Genomic DNA, 15,752 nt, shown 5'->3' with positions numbered 1-15,752 from the left:
AAATACTTAATGTCTCTATCAAATTTTACGAAAACAACTTTCAAACAAATGCTTTAAGCACTAAGCTACGAATAAATGATGACTAAACTACGGGTAACGATTGTGTTCACTAAGTCGTAGACTTGACTGTCTACGTATGCAAATATGGCCCGGATCACGATAATATATCCGAGATTAACTGCCAGAATGCAGATACTATAACAAAATAATTAAGGTATGTAAATAATATGTAAGTAAATATATTTCAGAAACATCCGAAACAGAATTTTCTAGAAGCAGTAGGTATAAATATTTGTTAAAAATACTTCCTCGAAGGTGTTTTGACTCGTTTCTTTGAATGCGCACAAAAAAACGCAGGTTCCAAAGCGTTTTCCCGCTGTTTACTTACGATGAAATCGCATGCTGTCTAAAGCAGGATTCTTTCTTTTATTCAGCATTTAAGAGAAGATCCAAGGTTAAGGGTATTTAACAGAAGGGGGTTTCGGGTTCCGACTGATTCCCGCAGTGACGCTGAAAAAGCAGAAAAGTTCAAAAAACCGAAAGCGTGCATTTCTTAAAGGAAGTTCACAGTTTAAACATTTATTTCACCAGACTAGGATAAATAGAGGAATGCTGTGTTTCTCGTCTTTTTTTGTCTTCTCTTCCTTACAAGCTATGATCATTTTTTTATATTGCTCTCTTTAATTGATATTTATTGCACTCACTTCACTAGTTAATAAATGGTTTTATTTCAAACGAAAGATCTTCACAAATCTGTTCCTAAGGGAAATGTCTAATATTCAGTCGTTTGAATACTTTGATTTTACACAAGAATTTGAAGGCGAGGAAACGACTAATATAAATACGTATATGGTTTTATTGATAATTTCAAGTTAAAAGTAATGCTACGAAATTTTTTAACTGTACTAATTAAAAAAACGCAGTGTTATTTCAATGGCTTCAAAGGTAAAGCCTATTATGAAAAAAGACCAGTATATAAAAAACTATGTAGAACAGGAATTTGCACTGTAAAAAAAAAAGAATTCATTAGGAATAATTTTCGTCTTCTAAAGGAAAAGACAGGCAGACATATCAGAATTTAAATTGAATTCCGGTAAGAATTACACTGGAAAAAGGGCTGCTAATCAAAGCTCATAGATCTATACCCTTTGTAAAAAGTGTTCGACAGCGCTATGAACTTCTACGGCAATTTTTTCTACTTAACACAGTCAAATATTTATTATGTCAAAATAGTTATCAATAGAAAATAAAGGTATTATGTCTAAACTGATGCGACTTTAATTTGTGTAGACTTACTCAGTCATATATCAAAAGTGTATTCGGAAAACTGTTTTTCAATATCAAAGGAAACAGAATCTTAGATAGTAATCTTTAATATTCCAAATTATCCGCATAATACCCAAAAGACAATAATAATTGGGTTATCAGGTTCAAACCTTTTGTTTGTAAACATCTCAATTAATATCTTCATTCGAAATCAGGATTAAATATTTCGTTACATGTAACAAGTTAAAAAAAAATTACATTTTTAGAACCATTATGAATTTTCTTCTTTGATAATGAGAATTCACACTGAATAAAAGATACTATACCAAAGGTAAATGTCTATTAAAAATTGCATCAGAAAATTGCCCAAAATAGTTTCTTGGCATCCAAAACGTAACATTATAATACCCAAAAGGCGAATAAGAAGTGAAATTATTAAATGCATATTATCTGTGCACGACCATGCAATAGCATTCAGAGTCTTTATTTAAATATTCAAACAATACCATCACAAATTTCCATTCTCAGAACTACCACGAAATACCTCTTAGAATAACACAAAAGAAAGCAGAAGAAAAGAAATAAAAGGTCTCAAAAATTAATTTAAATAAACGAATATGTTATTTAATCCCCTAAACAGTTTTATTAAATACTTTTTATATAAATTATAGACTGCGGAATTTGCAATTTATAAATTTATAGTAGTAACCAACAATCAAAATAAAATAGTTTTGAAAATACAAGAATGTTGATGCAATGTATTTGAAAAATCATAGTAGATGTATTTAAGAAAATTCAGAATTGAATGTATTATCATCTAACAGTGTTTCTTCCTAAACTGGAAAGTAAAAAATATACGTGCTAAGATTGCAGGGTTTTATGTATATGATAAAATTCTGCATGCATTATCATTTTGTGCTAAGATGAAAAGGAAATTCTCTTTCATTGTCTCCGTAATATCTTTGTCTGTAGGCTGGTTATATATGACTTTAAAATGCACGTGAAATAAATAACGCTCTTCTGTAGTTATAAGAAATATTAAGTAAGTTACACGTCTCGAAATGTGCATTTTTGAACTGAAGAAGCAATATAAAAAGCACCATTTAGTCTACTATTCAAAACTGTGTTTTAAGTTATAGTGGTCAGCAGATTAAGCTTAAAAATAAAGAGAAAAAATAAAACATTCAACTGTTAAATTCTGTCACGAATGACAGATTTCATTTTCTCTCCTTGGGTACTTAAACACTCTTCTGTATGAATCTAAGTTACAATTAATGTAAGTGAAAACTAATTAACGTCGTATGTTCGTATGATGTCACGAGTCTTAAGTGAATGTAGAATAAGAAGAAATTCACAAAGAATGAAAGGTAATATAGTCGACGCTTCTAATCACTATTCGTTATAGCGACCAGTACAAAAAAAAAATCCCACATCGTTGGAAATCCATCAAGTTCATTTTCGCTTTAACGACCATTCTTTATAACAACCTTTATTTCTACAGGACGCTAGAGGCATTGCATTTTCATTTCAGTTTCAAAGCATTTTGACTACCTCAAAAGTTAAAAACCTTAATAAAAATTAACTTTAGAAAAATTTTGAAACATTTAGAAGCATCAAAATCAGAAGCACTCTGTTCATGTTTTACAGTTACTGCAACGTTGATTCAAACAAATGGATGATGTCGCAAAAATTCGGTAAATTATGTGTTACTGCGTTACAAAGCGTAGACAAGACGGATGTTTCTGAAAAATACTTTAGGGTGATGAAGGTTATTTGAATGTGGCAAAGCAGTTGAGGGTTTCCTGTCTAAGAAAACGACTAATATAAACGACTAATATAAGAAAAGTGATGTCTTGTGTAAGACATTCTAAGGAGAACTCTCTCATATTCACACTGCACATGGGGAAAACCGCAAAATCAACCATACAACCAGCCGGTTACCAGGGATCGAACCTAGGTCAAACGACCAGCGTTCAGCTGTTTTAACCACTCGTTTACTGCGGAGAGTTAAAAAGGACAGAACAATGTCAGTTGTCAACTCTGTAAATAGCTATCAGAGACTGCAGTAATCTTCATCAATACCGAAAACGTAGATGATTCAGTCACGTGTCCTAGGACCCTTTAGTGATAAGACAGGTAGAGTCAGTCCCCTTACTAACAAGGTAACTGAATCTGAGCCAAAAGTTATTCTTCTGATTCTCCGTCAGACGTTCCCTTCGCTTCGTCCTTTTCACAAAGACTGAGGTACTGACGAGAAGTATGTCAACAAAAGGGTATCATCAAAACTAGACCACAGAAATAGAAATTATGGTGTTTCATGGCAGATTTTGTTTTCTTTTAAAGCCTAATCTAGAATAAAAGACTTACTTTAGTTTACTGTTAGATAGCTCTGTTAATTTTGATAGCTCTGTTACTTTAGTTTACTGTTAGATAGCTCTGTTACTTTAGTTTACTGTTAGATAGCTCTGTTACTTTAGTTTACTGTTAGATAGCTCTGTTACTTTAGTTTACTGTTAGATAGCTCTGTTACTTTAGTTTACTGTTAGATAGCTCTGTTACTTTAGTTTACTGTTAGATTTAGTGTAATACGTTTATAATATGAAAAAGGGTTCTGTGACAACATACACCCGCTTTGCTTACCCTGGTCCCACTAACTTTCTTGTTTTCTTTAAGCTGTACCACTTTAGAATGCATAACATTTCCTTCCTCTCTCAGAGGCAATATCACGTAGACTAGAGCACCAGAATACTAAATGCTTACTTTTTCCACTTTCAATGTTTGCTTTCTTTGCTTTTTTTCTAGGAGCTCTAAACCAAATCCTCTAATCACAGTTACAATGGCGTTTGTGCTGTCAATATGTATCTCCCCCTTCAGGCATAAAAACTAATTCCAAATTTACAATTGAGTTGTAGTAAGCCATATAGCACGTTGATATCAACTTGTTATGGAAAGCACAGGTGCTCACACATTTAGTGTGCTAAGAAGTGTCAGCAACCAAGTCCTCCTTTTGTCATTCAGAAAAAATGTGGGCGTTGGGTTATACCCGTTAACCTGAGGTAAAAGTCAAGAGCCTACGCACTTTGTCTGCTTTTACTCATATTCTTATTCAAAACCTGTGTTATGACATTGTTCATTAAATCTTTGCGTATTTTAACAGGTTTGTGAAATGTAACCTATGTGTATTACGCATTTTATGACGATTATCGAGGAATAAGTTTTTCTTGCAATATCTTTAAATTTTAGGGTGTTTTCTTTTATTCAAAATCATAGTTTTGTAGCTTGAATTTAGCAAGCTTGTTTACTAAACAGAGGTACTATGCAATTTCTCATAATAACTTCTGATATCATTATTTCGCAGCAAGGGAATAGCTAATATTTTTACCTCTTATTATTACGAATTACTGCTGAATGATTTTTAAAAATAATAAAAAATGTTTTCTAAATTCAGATGAGATATTTTAGCGTTTGTTTCTTGTTTAGAATTTCTTTCAAATCAAATAAAAACAATGTAATAATAATATAATGACTCAAATATTGTAAACTATTGTTTGAAACTTGTCGTTTGTATTTCGGAATCCCTGAGAGCAATAATATGAAATTTTCGAAGTTTAATTTGCTAAATTATACTTGTTTATTTTGTTATGTGCTTGATAGTTCAAAACTTAAACAAAACTGTCAGATTTAAAAATAAATAATAGTGTTAGTGCATTGAAACAATATAATACGAATTTTGAACATATGCGGATTTTGTACTTATTCGGAGGGTCCGGAGGGAGGATGCTCTGCCAGAAAAATAAGAATACAGGTGCAAGTCTATTTAACAAGGAGTAAATGGCTATCTCGCTAAATATCGCCAAGCTGGCAACTGTTCTGGAGACTAATTTTGTTGTTAATTTAAAGAAAAATCTCCCGAAATCAATAAATTAGAAGACCATTTGGCGATATTTGAGTTGTGTGCCTGTATCTAGGTATTGTAATTGAATAAATGTAATGGGTCACTATATGAGCTGTAATCGTATCTGACCCTCATATGCCTTCCAGTAGTTTCTAGAAGCAGAAAGTACTAGAAATTTCTAAGCAGCCGAACTGTATAAGGCCTGAGAGAGCATCTGCCTTCTGTAGTAAGTTCTTTGTTCACAGCGACTTCGGAGTATTGATAGCTTCGCTTTCTAAATGCGCTTTTCATTGCGTTGTGTTTAACGTTCTTAGTAGTTTGAAGTGTAACTACTGATTGTACTCTGTACTACTGTGAACATCTGTACGAATATTTCTGTCAAAAGTTCCAGAAATCTGAAGAGTTTCTTTTGATAAAATAAACTTTATCGACCTATCATCGGACCAGTGTGAATTCAAATTATTACGAATCCATAGGGCTGCAACAATATTTTGTAAAATTTTTAAATTAAAAAAGATGATATTTCATTAGTTCTGTTAGCTTTGTTCCTCACTTCCAATCCAGCCAATCCAGAAGTACGTTAATTTCCTCAGTATTTAAGAACATCTAGTTGGAGTCAGAAGCTACTAATTTCTAAAAAAGAATAACCATATGTGAGATTTTGTATTTCTTGAAATTTTCCATGCCTAGGTTTCCACTGTTAGCTTGATCTAGCTCAAAGTTTCATCATGGCTGGAGTCGTAAAGAATATTGTTTACCACTTGAACACCAAGCCTTAATGGAAACGCCTCTTTGATTGAAGTTCTAGCACGTTAGAACAAGTGTTGATTGTTTGTAACTAAAGATGTAAGGGGTATTCTAGCCACTGCAGACAACAGAGGCATTTTAAGTTACACACTTTAAGTTACTAGCAAAGAGTTATAACTCAAAATGTTTACTCAACTGGTTTAATTTCGATAGTATTATTTTTCCACACTGCAGTTTAATTGAGTTCTACGAAACGAGTGTACGACGATTAACGATGATATGTTCTAGCACCTGCAGTAGGCAAAGACAAAGGTGCATTTTCGTGAACGGAATATATATTTTGAATAGTGAGATTTGACATATTAGTTTAATGAATTAATTATTATTAAATTGTAAGCTAGCTTTTTCAGGTGGCGAAATGAAAACAAAAAATTACTGGCAGAAAAAAGATAATTGTTGGTATCGATCAAGCCGTATCTAGATAGTTTTTCGTCTAAGCCAAAAAGTAAATGCGAGCGCCTGTAACACAATCAAATTAACTGTATCTGTACAAGTTAGCGCAATAAACGCAACCATACAAAATCGCACCATAATAATTATTATATTTTTATAATAAGAGTTAAACTTTATTTTATTTTTTGCGTATTCAGAAAATTAATATATGTAATGATTTAGAATGTTTAAATAAAAATAATTTTTTTTTAAATATACCAAATAATATTTAAATAATACAAATGATACTGCAATTAATATAAAAAATATTTTGTTAATAACTTTTTGTGATTTAATTTTTCTTGCTTTTAATGATATAAAATCGACAATTATTATTTTCAAAAATCTACTTCAAACCAAGAGAGCCAAAAGAAAAGTGCCCTTTTTTAAAAAAAATTAAGTTTTCTGAAGTTTTACATACCTTAACATTAATAATTGGCAACATTAAAAGTATTCTTAAGGCATTTTCCAAATTCAGATATGACTGAGTTAGACTGTATTCCTGAATTATTTTTAGAGAACCTGATTTTGATTTAGCTGCCAAAATTATTGTTATAGTATGGATTTCAAAGCTAGTTTCATATAAAATACCTGAAACATTTTCATCATTTGAATGTTTAAATGCTAAGCCATTAATTTTCAAATTATTTAAATCCAACAACATTCACTTTTTAACAGTTGGAAACTGGAAATCGGAAGTTATCTCTTTTATTTTTTGATATTTTTAGTTGGGAAATTAAAATATCTGTTACTTCTACTGTGAAAAAATATTTTCTAACAAAATTAATTCCTTTGTCAATTGATTATTGATAATCTGATTTATTAACATTTTGTTTTCACTCCTTTTCATATTTTGTCGATATATTTACCTTTGGAGCTGAATTTTCACGTTTCACCAGAACATTTTCCCTAAGAAATTCTTTCACTTACTTAATCTTAAACAAACATATTTTTTCCTGTTTGCTTGTTCAATTATGAAATGAAAAATATGCATGGAATATTTCTCTAAGTAAAAGGATACCTTCGTGAACGACTTTCTGGCAGAAACTGGCTTGTATTTGCGATACATATAGGAAAAACTATGTTATCATTTATGTAGCCAACCCTTTCGTCGGGATTCGATACTAGGTTAATCCCTTTACTGAGTGTGAAATTTTTGTGTGCAAGTGTGGAAGAATAAAGTGTACTTTTTGTTGTTTTTAAATGTGCTACTTCCAAATGCAACTTCTCGATCGGTTTCAAAATTGAACTTTAATAACCAGAATTTGTTTTTGAAAGGCATTCCCAACATTTCGCAGCTGATTTGGCCCCTGTCTTAGCCGCTAACCTGAGGCAAGTAAGTGTCTCATTTGCCTCACCTTTTTCTCGGGTCTTATGCCATTTATAACAAATTTGGCAGGGCAAAATTTCAACGAGTCACAACTTTCATAAATGAATTTTTAATTTAAAAAATAATATGTAATTAAAAATAAAAAGTGAAATTAAAAATTATAGAAATAAAATTCATACTGTTTAACAAATGAATTTAAAGTTAATGGAAATTTTCTGTTTCTTCTTTAACCCTTTGCGATTAAAAACTGCTGCCGCTGGAAAAAAATTCGAACAAATGAAAACGTTATCCCGTGCCTCTAGTTATTAATATAGCTTTCAATTTTATTTAACGTATGGTGTAAATGAAACATGTTTATGGTTATTTTCTTGTCTGCCTTTCTCAGGCTCATTTACTTTTGTTGCAGTAATTTTTTTCCTACTCAGTACTTTTTAATATAAAATGTAATTTTAAGCTCCAGAACATTTTACAAAACATTTTGCAAACAGTAAAATAAGTATTTACGCTCGTATGCTAGGGCAATGAAGAAATTACGTAAGAACTACATGGAAATCATAAATAAATAAATAAATAAATAAAAGTCCTTTGAATTTGATACATATGTACCAGTTCATACAAAACTACTAGTCTAAACATTAGCAATTTTAGAAGATCCTTTTAATTTTAACGCTGAAATAATTTCCTCATATGCTATGAAATCTTTTGCTTTATTAACCAACTCATTGCACCATTTTATGATATTTAAAGAATTTTTATCTTAATTTTCTACTCGTGCATTATATGTGTCATTAAATTAAAATCTAGTAATAGTAATAAAATTATAGAGCAGTCCAATGCTAGAAACATTTATACAGCCCGCAAAAAATCTGTATTGTTTTCTGTTTACTTTCACGCCTCTCGTAACATCTACTAATCGTTGTCCTGCAAAGGAAAACGCTGCCTCGCCTTTCCTGCTTTTTCCACATATTTTCTTCATAGAATCATCCTATAAAGGCGGCATGGATGGAAGTGTAATATATGTCAATGAACAATATTTCCTTGATAAGGAATAACAATATTTGAACAATATTTCCTTGATTTAGTCCTTGATAAGGAAGTTTGTTCTCAAGTTAACTTACAGCACCACATGGGAACGGTGCCCGGAGCTCCGCACTCCGCTTCCCAATTAAACATTAATGCGACAGTTATTTCGCAGTTTCGCTTAGATGTCCTTACTCCGCGTAGACATAATGATCCCAAATACTGTTCGTTGCTCAGTATTCCAAGCTTCCATGCCCGTTGGAATTATATCAGCACCTTCATGAAACTAGGAGTTCGATCAGAGGGTGCAGATTACAGCCATTTCGGTTGATTATCACTGTGGATGTATGTAGGGGTCTTCAACCTTTCACGCCCGAGAGTCACATCAATAAATTCACAAAGATCCGCGGGCCACATGTCTGTCAAAAAATAGTGTAGTCAGGAAATTTATATAAGAAAGGGAGGTTTGTTTTGCAAGACTACAATTGATTCTAAGCGAGTGAGAGATTCTAAGAGATAGTGTATATATATATATATATACATTGGTTCCAAAAAGTCAAATGGAAATCGAATTTAAATGTTTTGCAACATTTCTTAACTATGGGGAAAAAGTATGGATTGCACAGAACGATGTTACAAAATACATTTACGGTAAAAAAAAAAAAAAAAAAAAAAAACTTACGTTATTGGTGGGAGATGGTAGTTACTTTAGTTTTAATGCGAAATTTGACATTTCTTATTCTTGATTAAAGCTTCAGTATCCGGTTTAATCTTGTTGTTGCAATCCGTAAAAGGCTGTTCACATACGTAGGCACTGCCAAAGATAGAAGACATGAAGGGTGCATGTTTACGAATTCCTGGATAGTCGTCTTCAGTCTCGTACTTCGAATAAAAATCAATTAATGTAGAATTTTCAAGAAACTTGCATTTTACTGCAGAGTCACACTGTAAATCTATAAATTCTAATTGAAGTTCAGGTGGAACACTTCCAACGTCTACTGAAAATAGCGAGGATAACATTCTGATAAAAATTTCAGTTTCACGAAAATTGAAAAATCTGCTTTTGAATTCCTCTTTCAAATTTGAAATGCATCGTACATAATTATTTGAATTCCATGTTGTAGAGTTTTTCACACACTCCATCAATTTTGGAAAGCCAGTAGAATTCTTTATTTAGCAACTGACTTACAGACAGGATTAATTTTGTCTCAAAAGCTTTCATAAAGTAATAAAGATTATGAACAAGTGGATTCCCAGTCAGCGGTAGTTCAAATCATTGAGATCATTTTCAGAAACTTTTATCTCAAGTAATATTAGGTATGTCAATAAAATGCTTTAAATATCAAGAATAAGAGGTGTTTTTTTTTACGACAAAAAGCTGGCAAGGCAATTTTTCTTGAAATCAAAATTTCTTAAAATTCTTCAATGTTTCCTCAAATTCAAATGTGGAGCCACTAAAATGCCTTCAGCAGGCCACGGGTTGAAGACCCCTAATGTATAGCATTGTGAATGTTTAAAAATGGAAGATGAGCATTTGAGTGATTTACGTGCACAGCGTCTCAACATTATTGATATTCTCTACTTATTACAATAGTTCAAAATTGCATCCATGTGCTTTATATATGTTTCTCAAAGAAGGTTGTTCTTAACCTCAAGCAATCTGCTATCAGGATATACGCTAACGAACTTAAAGGTTATGCTTATGATGTGACTACGCGCCATTAAGAAATTCCCTTGTCTCAGCGCTAGTTAGATGTTATGCCAGGTACTAAACTCACATTCATTCCACGCATTATGCCAAAAGTTTCCAATTCTAAACGAAGGTTCTTACACATGAATAATGAAAAATAATTTCTTTTCATAGGTCTGACACAATGACTGTTTGGTTTAGAATTTTTTGCTTAAATCAACTATTGAAAACCTGCAAGTATTAAAAATTAACTACACTCCGACAGGTAACTAACACAAAGTACTTCCTTAGAAATCAGAAAATTCACCTTGACTTAAATCTTTTTGCTGTTGTAAAAGAAGAATAAAATTGTAAGGACTTGTGTTTCTCTTGATTTGCTTTGGAAACATGATAACATGATGCGTCCTGAATAGGAACAAGGAGCTTACTCAAGCTATGCTCAAATATGTGTGGAATAGACAACACCAGCAGGAAGGGTTGACTTTACCCTTTATTCTCTATAAGATTACAGGTGCTTCCGCACTTCAGGATACAGAAACCAACCACTTGTGGTCTGAAAGTAAAAATATAAAACTACTAACAAAAATTTTAAATAAGGAGCTAACTTTGAATTAGTTCACAAATGCCTAACACTAAGACTGTCCTTTTAAAAAATTACGTATGTAGTACGCAAACTGCCGAAACTACAATACGTTTTAAATATCAAGAGGACTAAACCTCTGGCCTTAAAGGCAAGCAGCAGCTGATTGAAAATTCGCGTGTAATGCAGTGGCAAGGCGGCTCACTTCCTCCCTCTATCTCTCTCTTGGCAAAAAGCCACAACTGGCGTTAGCAATTACAATTTGCATAAACAAGTTCACGCATTTAATTCTGGCCGGCAGTGGAAAATAAGGAGTGATAGTAAAGTTTTAAAATAAAATAAACGTTAGTAAAACTTAAGATCCTTACATAATATGTAAAAAAGGACATTTTCTGTCTCTCTAAATTAAAATTGTATGCATTGCTATATTCAACTTTCATACTCTGTTTTCCTACTCCGTATCTACCATAGAAATTAACACACTAATGTGATGTTCTTGCATTGTTGATCAGTGTAGCTTAAAAAAAACCCCGCAGACAAAGAGTTCGTCGTTCCTGTTCTCGACAGGGTTTAGGACAGGAATTTGGAGCTATTTCCGAAGGGTTCTATCACAATTTAAAAGACAGCATAACTGTATCTCTTACGTATGAGAACGGCGTATACAGGTATGAAAAAAAAAGGATCCCCAAGGCGATACTTAGCATTCTGACCTGCCCACGTACCTAAATCCTCTGTATGGTTTTAGGAGTAGTTCGTACGTTTAACTTGTTTTTCAACAATCTTAAAATATTTTATAGAATTTGTTCTTTGAAACATATTTTTATTTTAATTTTTATACTATGCAGTATAATTCTAGTTAATCGATTTTAAACATATGGAATTTCAATTATCAGGGTCTCTTGTTCTTTGTTAGGCAAATAAAATTAAGCATGAATTTTTAATTTGCTTATTGGTTAAAATAACGTACATACAACATAACACATATTTTAAGAAGTTATCTAAATAACTTGGATGTATGACTTGTAGATTGGCCAAAGATGTTTGACAAATAGCTATCTTCTAAGTATTAATAGAAAAAGTATATTTTTATAGCTGCATAACCTCCAATAACCACAAGGCTCTTAGCTGGTTTTTGTGGTTTGCGGAAATTGTGTTATGCAGCTATAAAATTAACCAGTCTTCTGGTTAGTAGAAACTATTATTCCAGCCCCAGTGTGCGGATTTAAAATCTGCGCAAAGTTCTACTATTTGTGTGCCTTCTCTCCTATCTTGCAGGAGTAAAATCGTTTGGCCTTTGTGGAGCATTATAGACATCGATGTCGTAACGGCTAAATAATCGATGGATTTGGATACTTCTGGCAAATAAATTAAGTTGCATGATGTCCTTAATAATATATATATATGATGTCCGACAATTATTTTTTGAATTTTTATTTGCTGTGTTTTAGAACCTATACAAGTAAAAAATAATTTTTTTTTTTATATACAAAAAGAGGTTTAGTATTTACGCGTCTAAAAACCAATTTCACACTTTAATTTTGCCAAAAAAAATATGTGTTTAGTATTTTAGTTTAAGCACGTTTTATGTATTAAACTAAAAATAAATTTTGCGCTTTAATTTTGTAGAAAATGTTTAACTTGATACTGATATTTTGAGTTTTATTAATTTGTGATAAGCCATGAAACCTTGCTCTCATTAATTTTTCTCTCAATTCAGATCATGGTATTTGTATGCTTTTTTTCCATTTCTTTGCATTTCAGCAAATTTGATTCTTATATTTCGAAAACATTCACAATTCCTGTTTAACGTATATACTGGACTGTGAAAGGAGTAACTGCTTTCCGTTACTCGGGAAAGGGATTATTTCACGATATATACTGGGAACATATACCCTATATACAATATATACAGGGATCATATATCTATGTATAAATGATATATACTGGGAGCATATACCTATATACGATATATAATGAGAGCAGAGAGCATATACTTATATAGGATATATACTGGGAGCATATACTTATGTACGATATATAGTGGGAGAATATACTTATACACGATATATACTGGGAGCATATACCTATATACGATATATAATGAGAGCAGAGAGCATATACTTATATAGGATATATACTGGGAGCATATACTTATGTACGATATATAGTGGGAGAATATACTTATACACGATATATACTGGGAGCATATACATTGTAATTCCTTCAATTATTGTAACAATCTATAACTGGTATGATGAAAACCTCTGTATATGCGTTAATTTTATGGATGGACCCATAAATAAAATTAAATGTTTTGTAAATTAAAAAATAATACAATTTACTTTATTATTATTATTATTATTTCTATAAATAAATAAATGAAATTGTACATTAAATCCTTAATTTAATCCTTAATAATATATATATATATCATTTATTTCCTAAACAATATTCTTAACAATTTATTTCCCAAATAATATATATATATATATATATGAAAAATATTTAACTATTTCAATTAAAGGCAAAATACGCTCATTGTTTTCACTTAAAATGAGGAAAGTATCAAAATAAACAAGATATTTCTTAGGCGAGTAAAGAAATCATTCGTTAAAACGTAATGCTGGGAATCTAACGTTTTATATCATTACAGTTAACTGTTAATGTAAAGTAACCGAGTGCAAATTTTATCTTCATTATTATCGTCACAGAAACAATTACCCTGCCCAATATACCCTTATTTTGGTCATCTTTTACCAAAAATACTTTTCTGGTATTCAATACAACGTGAAGGATGGAATGTACATTTTATTAGTTAAAGTGCAAAAGTGATCAATAATTGCGAAAATAAAAGAAGATATACAAGGTTATGTTAATGTTATACATTCATGCTTACGAATAGTGTGAAAAATGGTAGGTAATTAGCCAACATAAGTCGAATTCGTTAATTCAGATAACCGAAATTCACTAAAATAAATATCTTAAATTTATTAAGTTATACAAGTCAAACTGCAGTTGTTTATTAACTTATTTTCAGCAAATGATTCGAATTTATTTATTTTGAGGAAAATTTATTTTTATTTATTTATTTATTTAATCATACATTTTTTTCTTAAAGGAAATACGAATGAAAATATTTTAGAGATGCAAATCTATACGTATCTATCATTATTCTTTATGAGGTAGGCCCACCAGCGGCCGAGCGGTAAAGTCGCTGAACACTGGTATTTCGGTCCGAGGTTCGAATCCCGCGAACGGGCTGGCTGCATGAGTGTTTTCGTGGTTTTCCTCATGTGTAAAGTGTATACGAGCCAGTTTCCCTTAGAAAGTCCTCCGCGAAGGCTTCTCTCCTCTTAGGCAGATAGCCCTCGAGGCTTTGCCGTAATTAAATAACCTAACCTAACCTTTATGAGGTAGAGAAAAAATGCAACTGAATGTTGGACTAGAGACAATACAACGTTATTTATGTATTAAAAACAGCCAAAATCGTTGTTAAGATATATTATCTTTAGCAAATTTACGGCATATGTAAAATTTTAAAACTAAAATAGTATTACTCACCTCAAATACAATAAAACTTACACGACACAGTTATCCAGGATTTATTTACAAATACATATTTGTAAAGAATTTACAGTTTAAGAAATAAACCAAATTGTAAAAGCGCTTCATAACAAACTATTAAATGTAATGCACGAAAACTTATAAAACTCTTTTTGATATCAGTCAAAAGACAACTTGTGTGACATTTTCAATGCGATTTTTTTTACCAATTGTTCTGTATGAAAATGACGATAAACAAATTACACAAATTACACGATAAACAATTACGTAATCAAATATTTGACAGAACATCTTACAGTAATTGTATAATAAAAAAGAAAAACGATATAGTATATACTTTGCATATTGCAGGAGAATATCTAAAAGGATGCAGTAAGGATAACATGACTCGAGCCCCATCTACGTCCTTAAGATATTTTTATCATATTTGAGAAAACGATTGTTATAAAATATTTTTATACTCCATGCATTAAAAAAGTAAACAAATAACCTAAGAACAAATTTTCACGTTATTATCACATTTTAGAATAATAGTTTATCTCATTACTTAATCGGAACAACATGGAAGAAGGCAATGAAACAAAAAATTTGTAAACAAACTCACCCTAAAAAATCTGGAACAGTGAAGGTGCGTGAAGATGTAGAAGCAATACGAGTTTTATCACTTTAAGTATTCTTTCATTCACTTTCGAACTGCAGCAGGAAGCAAACGAATCACGGAAGCGTTGTTTTTTAATCGTGAGATAGAACTTCGGAGCTTATGATCATTCCTCTCGCAAAACACTGCGAGTGTGCGTATGTATGCGAGTATGCTCGAAGGTCTCGATTAAAGCGACGAGAGTAGGCAGAAATAGCGGTTTTCGCTGGGGGCATACCAGATTCTTGGCGATCTCTGCCCCCCTTTCGCGACCCCTCCCACGGTTTCTCGCAGACTGGACTGGCCCAGGCAATGCACCTTTCGAGCCAAACATTTACCAAATGCGTTCGAGAAAACTTTCTCAGAAAAATACTATGGATGAAAAACTTTTTAACTTTTGGATAGAACTTAGCTGTAAAAAAATTATTGCTTTTCTTCAATGTATTTAAAATAAAAGTATTGACAAAAATTATTAAATATAAAAAATTAATATAAAAATAATTATCAATTATTACTTCAAACATAAAAAGA

The 15,752-nt window shown here is 31.7% G+C and overlaps 1 protein-coding gene across 1 annotated transcript in view; it reads right to left on the bottom strand.

The window, feature by feature from the left end:
• The window catches only part of LOC118190329 (uncharacterized), a 315,144-nt gene extending 299,802 nt beyond the window's left edge, over positions 1 to 15,342 (bottom strand). The window contains exon 1 of the mRNA XM_085818638.1: positions 15,189 to 15,342. The gene's annotated coding sequence lies outside the window, so the exon portion shown is untranslated. The remainder of the gene's footprint in view (positions 1 to 15,188) is intronic.
• Between the last annotated feature and the right edge of the window lie 410 nt (positions 15,343 to 15,752).

The sequence above is a fragment of the Stegodyphus dumicola genome, chromosome 6, assembly GCF_044657685.1.
Source record: "Stegodyphus dumicola isolate Sdum_Otavi_A_Nest chromosome 6, ASM4465768v1".
NCBI lineage: Eukaryota > Metazoa > Arthropoda > Arachnida > Araneae > Eresidae > Stegodyphus > Stegodyphus dumicola.
This window is presented reverse-complemented; position numbering and strand designations above follow the sequence as displayed.